The sequence below is a fragment of the Cryptotermes secundus genome, unplaced genomic scaffold (assembly GCF_002891405.2).
Source record: "Cryptotermes secundus unplaced genomic scaffold, Csec_1.0 scaffold314, whole genome shotgun sequence".
NCBI classification, from domain to species: Eukaryota; Metazoa; Arthropoda; class Insecta; order Blattodea; family Kalotermitidae; genus Cryptotermes; species Cryptotermes secundus.
The window spans coordinates 171,163-189,623 of record NW_019718273.1 but is presented as its reverse complement, the minus strand read 5'-3'; the positions used below and the strand labels follow the sequence as shown (position 1 = coordinate 189,623).

Sequence of the window (18,461 nt, the reverse complement as noted above, 5' to 3'; positions counted from 1 at the left end):
ATAATTGCGACAATCTCAAAAAGTTACACCCTCCAAAGACCACTGTAACCACAGCATACATAAAGTGTTCTCAGTTTGCCATGTCTTCACCAAACGTTGCCTGGTGTAGGATACCAACATTGGCCTTTACTTCCGTGCTCACTTTCTTATCGGCTGGCGAGATCCCACAAATAACTCTTTGCTCCAATTTTCGACTCTCATTAACTGTTCAGCTTAAAACATCTCGGCACAGATCACACAGAAAACACCGTTCCTTTGTTTCTGTTTCCCGTTGGAAGCCATTACTCAGTAAAGGCTGTTGTACAGATGCTTCTTTCTCGGTCGTTGTCTACTAACGGGTCTACATGTCACATTTTGTTGCAACGTGAGAAACAGCAAAATCAGTCACCCCAAGAGGTGCTTCACTTTTTAGAATCGACATAGTCTGTGAGGCCCTACAAGTGACCCAGGTATTCTGTCCTTTCGATAACATTAGTAAGCGTTTCAGATTAACCAAGAATAGGTTTATCTGTTTTGCAATTAAATGAAACTTACGTGTATATTTCATAAACTCCTCCACCATCGCCAATTCTTATGTCTCTTCAGACTTTTAACAAAACTGAACTGTTCAACAAATCCGATCCAAGGTTATTAAAACACATTCATCTGCCTTCAAATCTGAGCCCTGTCTTACTTTTCTCCCTTTGATTACCGATTTAAATTCTTCTGTATCTACATCTGGTGGTCTGAGTGCTTGAGATTGCTGGATGTTGTCCATTTTAATCCAGCACGACTACTATTTTGGTAGTTATACTACAGACTTTTCAATATAGCACTTTGTATACATAGAGGCACGCGGTACCGTAGTTACTTGAGGCACTATGCTATAAGTAGGAAGGTCGCGGGATCGAACTCCGATGAGGTCATTGGCTTTTCAATTGGCCTAATCCTTCCAGCTCCACTATGACCCTGGGATCAACTCAGCCTCTAACAGAAATGAGTACCAGGAATTTTCCTGGGAGATAAAAGGACGGCCGGCGCTTAAGGCTGACAGCCTTACCGCCATCCATGAGCCGACTGTCTAGAATATGAGGGAGCCTCGACCTCTCACACCCTTATGGACCTTCATGGCCTGTTACAGGGATACATTTACTTTTACTATGTGTACATGGTAATATCGAATTTTCAGCACGACTTCTGAAGTTTTCCTGCAAAATATCGGCAAGATGCCGCGAACTGAATATTACACTCATAATGAACTACCCAGAAAACCCCCAGGTCTCAAAATTTGTTCATATTTGCAGAATAGTTTAATACTTAACAGAAAGAAGAAATTCGTGTTAAGAATGTTCTCTGTTTTCACTCCAGTCTGCGTCTTCTGTGTCTTGAAGGGGCAGAAGTCTCGCACAGAACACGCTACCATCTCACTCATATTTAAGACACAGCTGGTTCGCGGATCTGCGGGCCGCTACCTTCTACTGTCAAAATTTTATAGATTTTCTGAATTCTTCCAGACTAATTTCGAAAGAATATTTGCATGGTTACTCCAAACACTCTGAAATTCACGCTTCAGAATAATCTCCACATGTCACTGTTTGCAAGATTTGTAAAATTATCCCCTCATCAGAGTTTGGAAAATAAACCTCTACCGGCAAACCCACCTTCCTGTGGAGCTGAGCCATGAGGATATCATTACTGATTTCGTTACAAAGGAACCTGAACGTCAAAGAACTACACGAAATACACCCACGCGCTGAAGATTAAGCTAATAGACCTCACAAGGATATCGAAACGGTTTTTAATAATTTTAATAGGGTGACCAGTTTTTAATTTGAATTTTAAACGTAATTTTAATTTCAAAATTGAGACAAGCAGTGAGTGAACAGTTTAGCATAAGGATGATAGCTGATGATGGCCGAATAGGGCCGAAATATGTCGGGAATAAAAATTAAAATGACTGTAATAATCTTGTGTTGCTTCTTGAAGGATATATATTTCTTGTCCTTTGGCGCTACAGCCCCAATTTGGGCCTCGGCCTACCTTCATGGAAATCTCCGTTTCGCTTCTTTTTACCAGATCTTAGACATTCGGTAGGACTCCTTCGGCGAGTGATCAGTTCGTCGCAAAGTCTCTACCTGTACACAAACAAACACTAAACATCCATGCCCTGAGTGGGATTCGAACCCACGATCCTGGCTTCCGAGCGAGCGAAGACAATACATGTCTTAGAGCGCTCGGCTACCGTAGCCGGCATATATATATTAATGCAACGGGATGCTGAAATACAATATTCTCAACTACCCAGTTTTACAGGCACAATAACGATTCTGTAATCATTACCTTTGATTTGGAGAAAATTAAATGCTTTAAATTAGTTCGATTCACGTTATTTTTGTTATTGCTAGTGAGGTGGGACTAAGTCCCTTGTACTGCGGCTACTTCTGGCCTATTGTACCAGCCCCAGATGATAGGTGAGGGTGATTGTGGCGCAATTGGTGGAATGAGGATTGGCAGGGTAAACCGGAGTACTCGGAGAAAATCTGCCCCAGCGCCACTTTTTCCACCACAAATCCCACTTGACCAGACTCGGGATCGAACCCGGGCCGCCGCGTAGGGAAGCCAGCGACTAGCCGCTTGAGCTATGGCGCGGCCTCGAATCACGTTAAGTTACAATCTACGTTTGGGCTTAGTCCTTGATATGAGAACAAAGTTACTGGTGAATGGATTTTAAACAAGTGAAATTATGTCTGTAACCTCTGCCTGTTTCTATTATTCGGTGTTCCTTCATAAGAGGTCACCTACTTTCCTTACTTAGCCCCCAGAAGGAGAACATTCACACTGAAATCAAAACCTTCACGCCTCAACCTCAAAGTTGTCAGACGACTTGTTAAGTTAGAGGGAGAAAGGAATGGAACGCATTTTCATTTTAGTGCACTCCTGACGTCCCATACGATCGCCCGTACGACTATGTCTGGTGATACAGCCATTTTCGCAACAGAAGCCATGCCATTCGCTTTATAACTGGCCTGTCATTTTACCTGATAATACAACGTCCTACAGAAATCCTGTCTAATGGTTGTAATAATCTGTTATAACCGAGGAACTGCTCTTAGCACCGCGTTCTTTTCCGTAGTTTCAGAATCCTCGCTTTTCTTTGGAGAGTCTTAGTTCTGATGACGGTGGACAAGAACAAGAGCCTAATATGAAAGGATAATTTGTTTGACGTTAATCCGGCGTTTGGGATACGCGGTAGCGTAGTTGATTTAGGCACTGTACTACAAGCCTGAAGGTCGTGAGTTCGTAACCCGATGAGGTCATTGGATTTTTTCAATTTACCTAATACTTCCAGCCACACTATGGCCCTGGGATAGACTCAGCCTCTAGCAGAAATGAGTACCAGTAATATTCTTAGGGGTAAAGGGCGGCTGGCGCTTAGTTCTGACAACCTTACCACCATTATCAGCTTATTGTCTAGAAAATGTGGGAGCCTCGACGTCTCAAAACCCTATGGGCCTCCATGGCCTGTTACGGGGATAGCTTTACATTTAGCTTTACCTATCACGGAGTTTGGAAGGTAGAAACATTTTTCGCCGTACTTAATTAAATACCACGCCAAGTGTAGATGCAGACTCAAGAATTCTTAACTTTCGTACTAGGCATAGGAGAGTCGGCAACTGTAATTCTGGTTATGTAGTCCCAGAGAACGAGTCTTTGCGACCCGTTGGATACGAGGATGGATGGGCCCCAGAGCTGGTCTGAGGTCGGGGCATGAAGAGCAAATAATTATCCGCCCAGTTTCGAAACACTCTTGTTCGGTTCGCAGCACAGTCATTATATTTAGCGAGATAACACGACTCGTGATGGTAATTATAAAATCATGATACATCATACAGCTTTGAATCACCCGAGATTCAAAGCCAGTGTCTCAGTAACGGAAGCAGTAAGCGTGCATTACGTAATCACAGAAATGTGAAGAATATTGTCTATGTGCAGCTCTGCAACCACGGAGCATGTAGCGGTAACCCTCCTTACTCTCAGACAGAAATAGGCTATGTTGAATAAGGTTTTGGTGGATTTCCTCGGGCTTTACAGGAAAATACTGTATCATCGGCCCCAAATAGCCTTCGATAGTTTCGTTTCAAGCGGTTAGTCGCTGGCTTCCCACCGCGGCGGCCCGGGTTCGATCCCGGGTCTGGTCAAGTGGGATTTGTGGTGGACAAAGTGGCCCTGGGGCAGGTATTCTCCGAGTACTTCGGTCTCCCCTGCCAATTTTCATTCCACCAAATTCTCCATCATCATAATCACCCGGGGTAGGCTACAAAAGGCCAATCAGTGACCGCCACCGTGCCGGGTGGACCCAGTTGGACTCCACCCCCCACTAAGCGAAATTTTTCTTTCAAATCCTTACTCTCATTTTTCATGACCGTCACTCAGTGTTTTAACGTCTGAAATGTGATAATCGATCTAAACTTGTGAACATAATTACTTATATATATTGTATACAATGGAAAGACCTTTTAAACAACTCAGGAGACCTTGCAGGTAACACGCACTGTAGACAGAAATCGACCTCAAGGCTCCTGCCCAAAGCCAGTCCCATTATTGTATTTATTCGGTTCAAAGTTGCAGGCGTTGACCTTATGATTTACTTCACTTTTCTTTAACTATTTAACACCGATGTTTAACAGGGTTCACAGAAATACCGACATCAGAGAAACAAATGATAACTGATACTTTTTATCATTTCACGACGTGTGTCTGTTTCGATGACCCATCATTCGGTGGGATTTCAGTAAACAGATTCAAAGTCCCACAGCTATCTTACATTAGATCAATCGACAGATTATGGACAGATTTAAACGCATCGAAAGCACTGTTAAATCGGAATTTTCCCTACTCTTCTCAGGAAGACTCCTGGACGGTTACCTCAATAATGCCAGGATCGCTTCTTCATCGGTGATCCTACATTCCGATCGCCAGCGATCTCGGTATTAAATAAATATCTTTAAATAAAAACAAAACATCTCTTTCGAAGCTAATGGTCATTCAGCCAGTCAAATGTCGCCATGTTTTATGAAACTACGAAATTTATTTTCAGTTTTACTGTTCCCCTTTCTGAGCCTCGTGAGCCCACTCAACACCCTCCTTTTCCACTAAAATATTATCTTTCAATCCACGACTTGGTCTCCAAAATTGTCTCACAGTTCTTGCTTTCAGACTAAATATTTGCACAGATTTCTTATCTTTCCAATGCGTGCTACATGCTTCACCCCTCTCATCTCCTTTGATTTCATTGTTTAATATCTGGCGAACAGTACAATTTTTTTTAAGCTCTACACTTTGCCATTTCCTCAAGTCTGCTGTATCTTCTGTCATGTTAGGTCCAAATATTCTCCTCAACACCCGGTTTTCAAATACCCTCAATCAGTGTTATTCTCTTAGGTAGAGAATCCCAGTTTCATGCCTGTTCAAAACATAGGGAGACATTATAATTTATTTTAATCTCTGCATTCTTCCGACACGGAAGAGAAGACTCTGAACTCAGTGGTATCAAGCTTTCCCTGAAGATCTTCTTCTCTTCATACTGTGACATGACGCCTGAAAGGCGGAACAGTGGAGTCAGAGCGGAAGTCCATGCTAACCAACAACTCGCCAAATACACGTTCCCGCTACAATGAATAAACACGGAATAATCTATTGCTGAGCAACGGTCGCTAGGCACGTTTCGTAACAACTGGGAAAACAAATAAAAACTGTAATGCACGAACTGTTCGAGGTGGTGATCCCTCGTCGGTTCGCCCGAAGTTATAAACGAGAGTTCATTCTTGAATTAATTGATTCGTCAGAGTGTTCAAGGATGCGTTCGTAAGAGAGCTCAGTTCTCAACCGTGGCGTGTTAGCCAGCGGACAATTGGAGAGGAAGAAATGACTGATTCGTGAATCAGAACTAAGTGAGTCACGACCGCCACGACAGAAGAGAAGGTATTAATAGCCCAGTAAGCAAAGGAGCGAGTCTCAGACATGGATTGTGTACTGTTACAATTGACTGTAATTGTAAGAAAAGTGCAAGTGAATCCAGTCATGGAATCCAGAACGAATTATTATTCGCCATGCAAACCCCTAATACATGATAATATTTAAAAACAGTATTTTCTCCTGTTTTCTTTGGTATATGCTGACAGCATCGATGTTTGTGAAGGGAGATTACTGAGTTGTGAAGAATTCACGAGCGATCGTAGCATATTTTTTTTTTATAATAACACAGAAATGTCAGCATAAATAAACAGCAACCAAAACGTTCCTACAGAGATAACTTCGGAGAATTCGGTGACTTACACATCTGGTCTGTGTATTTATTCATCCAGTTACCAGTACCATTACTCCATCACTTTGCTGATTAAACCATAATCATTATCAGTAAATTAATCACTTCATAAGTATGCAATTATCAGTAAACAATATTGATTTTTCATTATTATAACCAGAATTCTCCGTTAATATTATGCTAGTCACCAGCTGTCACCATCAGCTAGGTGCCCTTCGTCGAAAAACGATCAATTTTTCATGTTAAGATGGCAAATATTCACTACTTCCTTGCGCGGAATGATAAAGACAGGAACATGCTTTTTAATTGCAGCCACAGTGAAAGCTGTCTAATATAAAGAACTGTACCGGACTTTGAAGAGCAAATACTGAGTTCATTATCTGGCCAACGGGGTTCAAAATGCCAGCAATGTACGAAATGGCAAACGTCTCGAAACTTCTATCGGCCCGTTTGCCTCTGGTACCCTGTCCGCACATCTCACTGTGGGTCCTAAGAATTCGTTTCATTTTCTAACGACGGTACAATACATTATTTTCTTTTTAAGTTTCATGAGATGGGGTGGCACTGAGTCAATTTGGTACGACAGCCACTAATTGGCATATTGTATCAGCCCCGGATAATAGATGAGTAGGGAGAATTTGTTGGAATGTAAGTTAGTAAGGGAAACCGAAGTGCTCGGGGTAAACCTGCCCAAGGGCAATTCTGTCCACGCTGGAATTGAACCTGGGCAGCCGCAGTGAGAAGCCTGAGCTATGGCACGGCCTCCATTATGTAGTTAATACGATCATATGGTTGCCACAGCAGCAGGATTGGCCCTGGAAGCTGCGCAGTTCTAAAGAAGGAGAGATTCTCTGTACGTAAACACACGCATCAGCCATTACTCCAATTGGTTCATCCTCTTTCGAAATTGTATCTGCGCTTCGAGAGTGGGAGTAACGGTTATCGAACACAGAGCCAAGGCACATATCCAAGTTGCATTCCGCTCCGAAGAAAAAAATTCAAACTGTTAATTGTCATAGTCAGATAGTAACAGATAGAAACCCTCTAATTATGCTGCCTCAAACAAGATTTTTTTGTATCTCCATATATTTGTACAATCAGTCCATTATGGGCTATAAGTACATCTTATGTGAGACTTAATCTGAAGCTCAAACAAGATAAAATTCGACATCTGCTCTAAGGTTAAAGCGAGAGTAACATTGTGAAATATTACATATACATCATCACACTGTGAGAGAACATGTTTACATAATGCTTGTGTGCAGACAACAAATTGCATATAGACAATATAAGATTGTAATCTCCTTTTTCAATAAAACAGATGTTTTCTTGCAGTGGACGTCATTCCCTTCTTGTATTAGCTTCATTGAACAGCGCAAGAAGCTCGGGTTAAGGGGGACAGTCTTGACGCAGATTAATGTGGTGGGGACAGAAGTAATATCCAATCAAACGACCCTAAAGAATACAGAATTAATGAATGTGTGTTTAAACAATATTAACAAGTTAAATCCCTTGGATTCATCTCAAATATTCTAAGTCACTGAGAACGTCAATATAAAGCAAGTGACATAAAAACACAACTTCAGTCGCCTTATTAATCTGTTGGAGTGTTCATAAGGGACACACAAGTTCTAATGTTACATAGTCCCTGGTAGTCAACCGACGCTACGGGTTAACATGTCACCTCAATCTCCAAAGTCAAGGAATAAACCAAAGAATAAAGGAGCTCGAAATCCCTGCTTGCCACCTGCTTTCACACTGGTTTCATACTTTACTTACCCTTTGAACCTGAAAATGGAGGCTACATATTCCTCCGAAATGACTGTTTGTCTTTAACGGATTACATAGCGTTACGTCCCCGAAGTTAGAAATGTTCATAGCTACCGCTGCAAAAAAGGTAAAGCTATTCCTATTAGAAGCGGTGGAGGCCCATTGGTTTGTAAGACGTAAAGACTCTCTACATTTTCTAGATAATCGGCTCACAGATGGCGGTGAGGTTGTCAGCCTTACGCGCCGGCTTCCCTTTAACCCCAAGAAGATTTCTGGTACTCATTTCTGTTAGAGACTGAGGCGAACACAGGGCCATGGTGCGGGTACAAGAATTTGGTCTATTTCATAATTAAATTCTTCAGAAATCGAACCCGCGACCTTCCGGCCTGCAGCATAGTGCCACATTCACAGCTACAAGAACCTCAGATCAAGTAATGCGACATATACGATTTCTCCCTTGGTAATAAAAATACAATTCATTGAATCTCTGCGTTCAGTGAAGCATGTTAATGCTTATGTTTCTTCCTACTACAGGAATATGGATGATAACTGGGAACCAAACTTTACACCACACAAAAAAAAATGTTTTATTAATTTCTGGTCGACATACATTCATCAGAACTCCATGGTTACAGTCGATTATAAACCCGTTTTGTCCGCACTCATGCGTCATATTATTAAATGAAAAAGAACAGGGGTATGATTCAGTTTCTGTGACTAAATGCCATCAGACTTGTTGCAGAGACTGCATTCAAGAAATTGTTTCACACTTCACAGTTTAATCATTTACATAGTTATACAGTGGCTCATAAGACTAAGATTATTAGAGTGCATATAACTTCCTGTATTCAGATATCCGGACGTCAATAAGTCATAATAGCTAAGCACCCTATAAGCACACAATCCACATTATACATTAACATGCCACCTGGTAGGAACGTCAGCTTTCAGTAGGACGCAAACTGTGGACTCTGAGGAAGCCGTTAAGTACCAAGCGATTCAAGAGGTGAAACAATGGATAAATGAAAGAGTTTCAACATCTGGGTGCTTACGCAAGATTGATTAAGTTGAAAATGAGGTAAGTTACATAAAGAGATATTCAGATACTCATTTTATTCTTCTAGCATTGTTATTATTATTATTTTTCTCTGTGGGATGAGGCTGAGTCCCTTGGTACTGCGGCCACTATTGGCTTATTGTACCAATCTCAGATGTTAAGCGATGTTAGTGATTGTGAAGCAATTGGTGTAATGTCAGTGAATACCGAAGTACTCGAAAAAACCGACCCCAGTGCCACTTTGTCCACCAAATATCCCACGTGATTTGGCCCGAGCTCGAAATCAGGCCGCCTCGATGGAAAGCCAGCGATTACCCGCCTGAACTATGGCACTGCCTACTATAGCATTGTTAAGGTAGTAAGAACACACTTATCCCTATCCTAAGCCAGGTCAATCCAATCCAAATCATCCCAGCCTAACTCTCTAAGATCCATTTCAATATTGTCCACCCACCAACACCTTGGTCTTCCAATGGTTTCTTTCCTTCTGACTTTCCTACCAATAGCCTATATACATTCCTTTTCTCCCCATTCGTGCTACACGTCCTACTCACCTCATCCTCCTCCACTTGATCATTCTAATTATATTTGTAGTAGAGTACAAATTATGAAGCGCTTCATTACACACGTTTCTCCAACCTCCTGTCACTTCATCTCTCGTCGGTCCAAATATTCTCCTCAATACCCTGTTCTCAAACACCCCCAGTCTATGTTCCTCCCTTAATGTCAGAGACCAAGTTTCACACCCATACAGAACCACAGACAAAATTATATTTTTGTATTATTTTAATTTTTATGTTTTTGGACAGCAGACGAGAAGACAAGAGGTTTGGACTGAATGGTAGCAAGCATTACCCTAGTTCACTCTCCTCTTAATTTCCTCCTGAATCAGGTTTTGATTTCTTACCATCGTCCGCAAATATCTGAACTGTACCACATTTTAAAAACATCTGTTTCCCATCCTTATGTCATGGGTTTGCACTGCATTTTGGTGACGAGACAGCAACATACACTTAGTTTTCTCTGTGTTTACTTCTAGACCAACCTCTTTACTTGCGTCAATTAAAGTTTGTGTGTTTCTCTTTATGGTGTCTATATCATCAATCAGTATATTCACATTATCAGCATAGACCAATAGCTGATGTTTCCCATTTAATTTCAGTCCCACTTGGTTTCCCTGGACCTTCCTAATGGCATATTCTAAAGCAAAGTTGAAAAGAAGTAGCGATAAAGCATCTCCTTGTTTTAGACCATTCTGGACAGGGAAATTATCAGACAAATGTTTACCTACAGGGACTTTACTATGTGTTTCGTTTAAACACATTTTAATCAGCTTAACTAGTTTCATGGACATCCCAAACTCTCTCAGAATATTGTACAATACTTCTTTCTTAACTGAATCATAGGCTTTCCTAAAGTCTATGAATAGCTAATGTGCTGTCTCATTTTACTCCCATTTCTTCTCCAATATCTGACGAAAGCAAAAGATCTGATCTGTAGTTGATCTGTTACGTCGAAACCCACACTGATGATTCACAATAATTTCAACTATGTATGGACTTAACCTTGAGAGAAGAATATTGGATAACATTTTGTTATGAAGTTGATAGTAGTAATACAGGTATCTCTCCCCCGATAATTACTACAGTCAATTTTATGACCCTTCTTGTGAACTGCTACAATAATAGACTCCTTCCACTGATCAGACAATTTTTCTTCTTGCCAAATTGAATTAGCTTATGGATCCTTTTTCTTTCCCTCGCTCCCACTTTAGAACATGAGGCTGATTTCTCTGTTTCATTGATCATTTTTATATACAGTAGGACTCACTGGACAGGTGATCAGCTTGTCGCAAGGCCTCTACCTAAACACAGGACAACACAAATACCGAATAAACTCATACGCACACCAAGCATTCATGCGTTGTGTGGGATTCGAGCCCACGATCTCGGCTTCCGAGCGAAGACAGTACATGCCTTAGACCGCTCGGCCACGGTGAGCCGCCTTATGGAATTCAGAACGTAATATTTCGTCTACTTCTTGAAATAATTTTGTCAGAATTTGATCACTACCTGGCGATTTATGCTTTTTCAATTTTGCAATAGCAATTTCAAATTAAAAAGGGCTAGGATGAAGTACTAAGACTCAGCTCTATGTATTTCTATCTGCCTAACATCTCTAACCCTATGTACATTCAGAAACTGAGATAAGTAGTTCTTCCACCTTTTCAAAATGTTGTGGGAATCTGCAAGCACATCACCATCCTCATCCTTCACTAAGTTACTGCTAGGTTGGTAACCTCTCTTAAAGTCATTTATTCCTCTATACAGGTCTCTAATGTTCCTGTTCTTACTGTTCATTGCAAGCTCATCAATTTTGTCTTTCAGATATTCCCTCTTTTTATTCCTGAAATGCCTGCTGGTTTCATGTTTTATATTGTTCACATTATCCCCAATTATTTCGCTTGGATCCTGTAACCACTGTAATTTGACTTGCTTTCTTTTAACTAACAATTTTGAGCATTCTTCAATGAATCATGGCTTATGCTTCTTCAGTTCACAGTAACCTAGACTCTTTTTGGCAGAAATTTTGATATTCTTTCTAATAGTTGTACAAGCTCTCTTAATATTCACATCGGTGTCTGAGTTTTCAAAGCTGAAAATCTATTGGAGATTTGAATCCGATACTCTCCTTTATCCTCTACCTCGTTTAACTTCTTGAGATTGAACCTCTCCATATGAGCTCTGTGAATTGTTTGTTTGCTCGCTGCCAGTCTTTCCCTAACCCTTTCCACCAGCAGGTAGTGGTCAGTAGCACAATCTGCTACCCTGAATGATCAGACATCAAGTATATATGAATGCAGCCTACTAGCTATCAACATATGGTCAATTTGGTTGTGCATCTTCCCATCAGGCGACGTCCAAGTAAATTTATGGATGTTACGATGAGGGAACATTGTATGTTTGACAGTAAGATTTTTCGATGTCTCGAAGTTCACTACTCTAACTCCGTTATCATTACTAATTTCATGCAAACTCTCATTCCCAATTGATGGTTTCAAAATGTCTTCCCTCCCTACTTTGGCATTGAAATATCCTAGAAAAATTTTCATATGATACTTCGGGAAATTATGAAATACATGTTCTAATTCTTTCCAAAACCTGTCCTTTATGTCATCAATTTTATCTTCTTTTGGGGCTCGAACATTCATAACGATGATGTCATATAAGTGACCTTTTAGTATTATATATGATGTCATATCACTAATATGATTCTCTTATATACAAAAAAAAAGTGACTTTCATTCCCCTTTCCATAGAAAAGTGTATATTCGCCTGCCGGTGCGATGCCACCTCCATCCCATCTGACCTTCTGTACTCCCGCTAAATCTAACCTATATTTTGAGTTTTCTCCGCCACTGCCCTGAGCGAACCTGTCCTATACAAACTTCTGACATTACGTACCAAACACAACAAACATCCATGCCCCTATTCAGAATTCCAACCCACGACCTCAGCGTCCGCGCGGCTACTGTGACCGGCGAGAGTTTATAGTTATATCTGTCATAGGCGGCCCATACACGTACGAGTCTGGCTCGCGAGTCCGGCTCGGCGAGGAGCCGGACATACGTACGTATAAGCCTGGCGACCCACACACGGACGAGTTTGGCTCATTAGAACCCGAGCCGAGTCGGACTCGCGAGGCAGGCTCGTACGTGTATGGGCCCCCATATGCATAGGACAAATATGCGAAATAAATGATAAATTTCAGCTATTACCCAGAAACTACAGAAGAGCATTAAAGAGAATCGATCATAGTGGGCGAGCCCTTGCACCAACTGGCAAATAGGACGAAGGCTGTTTTCCCGCTGGAACCACGAAATTCTATGCTTTCATCTTCGTCTCTGTTGTATTGTGCCCCGAGAAGATAGCGCTCGTGCGATGTGCCCAGCACGCACTGAGTATTACGAAACATCTAATGTTTCATTGTTTCGGAATTAGGCTTTTAATGTGGGAGAGTCGAGGAACAATAAAATCGAGACTGCGCAAGTTTCCAAGGATGACGCTTGGATAAAAACACAAAACAAGCCGCTGAAATAAAGTGTTTAACAGATAACAATCGGGTATGTTTAACACGTTAGGAAATGTAAGCATAACTTGATAAATCTGGCTCCTTCTCCCGGTTTAATTTAATTAACTCGAAAAGGGTCACTCTTATGATTGTTAGTATTTTCAGTGTCTCTGTTTATCAGGAGATTATATCGCGTGGAAATACAACATTTATGCAAAGAAGTACACTGGGCATAAAAGGTGTGGTTTGTTTATATCCACGAAGTTTCGAAGAAATATTTACCGTTCTGGCAAATATTTAGCGAGTCATGCATAAAATGCGAGCAATCGCACGTAGGCCCTTGTGTAAAATACGTCCGTCCCATAATAACCGGAACTGAAATATGTTCATATATGTTTGTCACACACGTCATTATCGAATTTCGCTGAAATCCGTTCAGCGGTTCTCCTTGTTTTACGTACAGTCTGGTGAACAGACGAACCGAGAGATTATGCACACATGGCGAAGCGAACATGAGAACTTTTGCGACTCTTCGTTGCGAAGTCTCCAAAAGAAGGTAGATGGTAGACAATATTGAAGTAACTCCATGCAGCTGAGCCCTTCTTGAGAAGCCACCCGTCGTTCAGGAACTCAAGAATCGTTTTACGGAGCCCGAAAGTTTGTTACCGTGTTCACAAGAGCCCTCCACTAGTCCATATCCTCAGCCAGATTAATCCGGTCCATGTCATCCTATCTATTCTCATGAGACACGTTTTAATATCGTACACCGGCCTAAGTATAGGCCTTCAAAGTGATTCTTTCTTCTGGCTTTACCGGCAAAGTCCTATATGCATGTCTCTTCTCCCCATGTATGCTACATGCACTTCCTATCCTATCCTCCTTGACTTGATCATTCTGATTAACTTTGGCGAAAAATATAGCTTATGAAGCTCCTCATTATGTAATTTTCTCCAACCTCCTACCACATTCCTCTTCCGTCCAAATATTCTCCTCAGCAACTTGTTCTCAAACACGATTCCTCTTAATGTTAGGGACCAAGTTTCGAACCCATACAGAATTACAGGCAAAATTATAGTTTTGTTTATTTTAATTTTTACATTTTTAGACGAGAAACGAAAAGATAAATGGTTCTGGTCTGAATGGCAGCAAGCTTTGCCTGGGTTCAATATGCTCTTAATTTTCTCATGAACCAAATTTCGGTTTGTTATTGTCATGGGGAGACAAATTATAGAAACGTAACGCTTGTAACGGCACGCCCCATAACATTTACATTTACATACAGCGTAATCATCTTATGGTTCCCCGTAAGAAGCTGAGCCGCTTAAACGGAAGAAATTAGAGTTCCTCCCGTTCAGCCGTATCAAAAAACTCCGACAGACCGTGGGCTCGCCAAGTCTGTATCCTAACAAATTTCGTATTTACAGAAGCCGCTGGACATATTCTCTCTTGTTATGCATACATTTCTGATACCAGCGTAAAAAAGTTTACAGTTTACGCTGAGACGTTAAACTCCTCTTTCAGAAACAGGGTAGACTTAAAACTGGAAATTTGACACTCCGGTTTAGTGTCTGAAGGATTTTAGACAATAATGCTCAAGCCTAGCGTCTATTTCATTCAAATGTCTCTTCAGTAAACAATCAGTGTTTTGATTCGTGTTCTTGTTTTTAGTAACGACGAAACCGGCGTCCGGTTTGACCATTCTCCTCACGACGACGAAGACAACAGGAAGAATTGCCAGCAACTGCTTTAGTTTGGGCAGGCTCTTTTGCACAATATGTTTGTGTACAGATTTGTCTATTCCAATGTAACAGGTCCAGTCTCTGAGGTTGGAGCGTCACCTTCTTCCGTCTCAGCGGCTCAACATATTTGGGGAGCTGTAAGGCGATCGCACTCTACGTGTAGATGTACAAATTCAGGTTGCTAGAAGCTTCTATTAATCATTATCAGCTGCTTGTACTTTATTTGCTGCCGCTGTAAATATCTAGACTGCATAGCGTTGAGTATTAGGACGACTAGAGGTATAGAACGAAACTATTTTGAAATAATGGGGGTACTATCCAAGCCTCTGATTGGGTGATAAGAAAGTAAAATGTTAAAGTTATCTCTGCACTTAATTATTTAAGCACCAGGTCATGAAGACGTATGGAGGTGCAGCTTCACCATTCCTGACCTTGGAACTAGATGGAGGCTGAGTGGTCAGCTCCTCTCCTTGCCTGCTTTACCCCCGGGGGTAGAGTCCCTTGTACCCACTGGACAAGAAGCTGGGTGGACCTCAGGGCCGGTCTGGATGACATGGTAAAGAAAAAACTTTTCCCTGCCGGAAACCAAACCCCGGCCGTCCAGCTCGTATTTCGTCGCTAAAACAACTGAGCTAACTGAGTCGCGATAGCTGGCGGCACTGACGAGATTCGAACCAGGAATACCCCGACTACAAATCTAGAGCCGTATTGCACCAGTCAGTTCCGTTAATTATTGTCGAGAATAGCAGATTTCGGTAACCTTCGAGTGTGCTAGGAATATGATTGTTAATTTTTAAATATACATGTTCGGAATTATATGCATATTTTCCCTTTTATATAATGATGTCAACAAGCTAATCTTTTCCTTTACCTGTGTTACAACCCTGTGTAGGTGTTCGTCTTCTCCATGATTTCGTCAAAGTAAATTATTCCGGGCTGGTATCGTAAACTCACACCCAGCCCTCAGCATGGAGGGACAGGGGCTGGGCTTCGTCTGGCCACTACCCTTTCACCTGTCTGGTCCTACCAGGAGCTTCGCTTCCGCTATCGTAGCTCTTAGGGCCATTGGGTCGCGCAAATCTCCCCTCCACGATATGGCTGTAGAACGCACTCAAGGAACAAAATTGCGAATGAAGACACACATATTACAGGAAGCAGAACAATATTTACGATAAGATGGGCACGCCATGCGAGTGCAGGACTGCAGAACTGCAAGACAAGTTGCAGAAAGGAACCCACAAGGAAAAGTTGGCTAGGCAGACCAGCCAACACATGGAAGGATGGGATTAGGGAGGGCAAGCAAAGCAGAAACCTCAAAGATGAAGAATATTCCAATCGAGAGCTGTGGATAGTAAAAGAATATGTCCTTGGGAAGGAGAAAAATTGTGTATTCACAGAAAAATATCTTTAATAATTATAAAAATTATGCTCGATACATGCACAATAAGAAGGTTTAATGTCGGTACTTTGTCTGATATTAACATAAATTTCGTTTTATTGGGAAATTTCAGTAAAACTTCTAAATATCAAATTTCGCGAATATCTGTCAGAAGTCCTCCAAATAGTCAATTGATTTTAAAAGCACTATACGCGGTTATATCCCAGAATAAAGGACTTTTCATAATCATCGCTCTGACAATTTCACTTTTTTTTTTTAATTCGCTTAGTGGCGGGTGGAGTCCAACTGGGTCCACTCGGCACGGCGGCCACTGATTGGCCTATTGTAGCCTGCCACGGGTGATTATGATGATGGAGAATTTGGTGGAATGAAGGTTGACAGGGGAAACCGATGTACTAGGAGAAAACCTACCCCAGCGCCACTTTGTCCACCACAAAACCCACTTGACCAGACCAGGGTTTGAACACGGGCCGCCGCGGTGGGAAGCCAGCGACTAACCGCTTGGGCTATGGCGCGGCCTTTTTCACAATTTCTCATCCTACTCAGTCCAGTCCAATCCAAAGCCTCATACCTCATTACTCTATGATTCATATTAATGTCACCGCCAACTTACATCCCGCTTTTCTATGTGAATTATTTGCTTGTTGCTTTCAGTGTAAAATTGTATTCATATGCAATTCTCATCCTATCCACTTACATGGTGTATGCTGCGTCCGTCTTAATTTATGTGACCCTAAGAACACTGTGTGTAGAGGTCAGACTGAAGCTCTTAAATATGTACTTCTCTTCATTCTCTGATTAGTGTCTCTGTTTCTCTGACGTCCAAATATTCTCCTCGGCGTTTTGTTTTCAATCATACTCTATTTCTTTTCTACCCTTCGGTTGGGAAATCACCTTTCATGGTCATATAAGCAGGTGGTAAGCGGCCTCCGTAGTCTAGGGGCTACTTTCCAAACCTCATGACTCAAGGTACGCGGGTTCAAACCCGGCGGAGGTCATGGAATTTCTAAGGGCGGAAAAATTCAGGGAACAAGTCCTCCGGGAGGGGCTTTAAGCCGTGGGACCCGTGTCGTAGATTTACGGCACGTAAAAGATCCTCATGTCTCTAGGAGACCTCTGAGCAAAATTAAGTAAAAAAGTTTCCGGCCCAAGTAGTTTCCAATGCCCCCGGTAGATGGGGAAGTATCAGGTACCACTGCCAGTAGAGGGGCCGAACTCGCTGGCTGAACTGGGCTGATAGCGAGCACCAGTACCGGAAGGGTATGGCGACTGGTAGAATATCAAAGGGGGACGTACAATAGATCAACAACTGGTCGCGGTGCATGGGGAAATGCAAACCCTCCAATAATGAATGAATGAATGAATAAGCAGGTGGTGTGGCTATAGTTCTGTATTTGTATTTTATAGGTGGGCAGGGCATGTAGCACTAATGGAAAGAAAAGGAATGCATGTAGGATATCGGTGGGAAAGTAAGAAGGAAAGAAATCACTGAGAAGGCCAATATTAATATTAAAATGGATCTTAGAGAGATAGGATGAGATGGTATAGATTGGATTGATCTGGCTCTCGATAGGGACCACTGGAAGGCTCTTGTGTACAAGGTAATGATCCTTCGGGTTCCATAAAATGCTGGGAAATTCTTGAGTAGGTGCAGATTTTGATTCTCCTCAAGAAGTGCTCAGCTCCGTAAGTAAGTAAGTAAGTAATTAAATAAGTGTTTCAGACAGCCGGTCATATTGGCCTCGCGGTCTGAGGTATGAATTTTCTTCGTCTGCTCAATCATTGGGTTCGTGGTTTCGAATCCCACTCAAGGCAAGGTATTCGTCTTTATTCGGTGTTTTGTGTTGTCCTGTGTGCAGGTAGCAGCCTTGCTACGCGCTGATCCCCCGTCCGTGGACGGGAACTGTGTAAAAAGATCAAGAAACTGAAAAAGCGGCCAAGGTCCAACAAAAGGCTTTAGAAGCATGGATGGATAGGTAGATGGGTAGGTAGGTAAGTAGATATGTAGATAGATAGACAGACAGACAGAGAGGCAGGCAGACAGAAAGACAGAGAGACAGGTAGACAGGCAGATAGATAGATAGATAGATAGATAGATAGATAGATAGATAGATAGATAGA

The 18,461-nt window shown here is 41.8% G+C and overlaps 1 protein-coding gene across 4 annotated transcripts in view; it reads right to left on the bottom strand.

The window, feature by feature from the left end:
• LOC111874317 (synaptic vesicle glycoprotein 2B) overlaps positions 1–18,461 on the bottom strand; it is a 93,431-nt gene that overhangs the window by 59,797 nt on the left and 15,173 nt on the right. Inside the window, exon 2 of one of the 4 annotated variants that reach the window (XM_033755749.1) lies at positions 15,813–16,039. The exons of the other annotated variants lie outside the window; for them this stretch is intronic. The gene's annotated coding sequence lies outside the window, so the exon portion shown is untranslated. The remainder of the gene's footprint in view (positions 1–15,812; positions 16,040–18,461) is intronic. 4 annotated transcript variants of the gene reach the window in all.